The sequence below is a fragment of the Salvelinus namaycush genome, chromosome 22, assembly GCF_016432855.1.
Source record: "Salvelinus namaycush isolate Seneca chromosome 22, SaNama_1.0, whole genome shotgun sequence".
Classification (NCBI taxonomy): Eukaryota; Metazoa; Chordata; class Actinopteri; order Salmoniformes; family Salmonidae; genus Salvelinus; species Salvelinus namaycush.
This window is the reverse complement of record NC_052328.1, coordinates 7,112,601-7,114,213: the sequence shown is the minus strand read 5'-3', so window position 1 is coordinate 7,114,213 and position 1,613 is coordinate 7,112,601.

The window sequence follows — 1,613 nt, the reverse complement described above, 5'->3', positions numbered from 1 at the left end:
TGTTCACCCATGACTGCGTGGTCAAGCACGCCTCCAACTCAATCATCAAGTTTGCAGACGACACAACAGTAGTAGGCTTGATTACCAACAATGATGAGACAGCCTACAGGGAGGAGATGAGAGCTCTGGGAGTGTGGTGCCAGGGAAATAACCTCTCACTCAACGTCAACAAAATAAAGGAGATGATCGTGGACTTCAGGAAACAGCAGAGGGAGCAACCCCCTATCCACATCGACGGGACCGCAGTGGAGAAGGTGGAAAGCTTCAAGTTCCTCAGCGTACACATCACTGACAAACTGAAATGGTCCACCCACACAGACAGTGTGGTGAAGAAGGCGCAACAGCGCCTCTTCAACCTCAGGAGGCTGAAGAAATTTGGCTTGGCACCTAAAACACTCACAAACTTTTACAGGTGCACAATTGAGAGCATCCTATCAGGCTGTATCCCCACTTGGTACGGCAACTGCATCACCCGCAACCGCAGGGCTCTCCAGAGGGTGGTGCGGTCTGCCCAACGCATCAACTGGGGCAAACTACCTGCCCTCCAGGACACCTACAGCACTTGATGTCACAGGAAGGCCAAAAAGATAATCAAAGACAACAACCACCCGAGCCACTGCTTGTTCACCCCGCTATTATCCAGAAGGCGAGGTCAGTACAGGTGCCACAAAGCTGGGACCGAGAGACTGAAAAACAGCTTCTATCTCAAGGCCATCAGACTGTTAAATAGCCATCACTAGCACATAGAAGCTGCTGCCTATATACATAGACTTGAAATCACTGGACACTTTAATAAATGCAACACTAGTCACTTTAATATTTTTTACATATCTTGCATTACTCATCTCATATGTATACACTGTATTCTATACTATTCTACTGTATCTTAGTCTATGCCGCTCTGACATTGCTCGTCCATATATAGTTATATATTCTTAATTACATTCCTTTACTTAGATTTGTGTGTATTGGGGATATGTTGTGAAATTGTTAGACATTACTAGATATTAATGTACTGTCGGAGCTAGAAACACAAGCATTTTGCTACACCCGCAATAAGACCTGCTAAACAGGTGTATGTGACCAATAACATTTGATTTGATTTGAAGATCCTATGGCACTTATCCTAAAAAGAGTAGTGTTAACCCTGGGGTCCTGGCTAAATTACCAATCTGGTCCTCATGCCATAATGGCCACCTATTCAACTCCAGCTTCCAATTGGCGCATTCATCACTTCTCCTCCCACCTGTAACTCTTCCCCAGGTCTTTGCTTTAAAAGATAATACTTATTTTCACAGTCAATTTACATTGGAAATAACTCTGTATTGGAAACAAATATCATATGTGGCATAGGTGAGAAAATAACTGCAACTTAATAAACACACACACAATATGATACATTTCAATACGATCAAAAACTGGGGATAGTTTTTAAATCCATCAATCTCTTAAACAGGTCTTAAACAGGTTCTAACATATTGATTGACAATTATTTAGCCAAACACAACTCTGTATTTGGATCCGCCTACCAAAAACTGGCACTTTGATTGGATTAAGCAAATGTCACTCAAGCCGTTCCTCCCTTCCTTTCAACAGCTCCAACCAATGAGGGA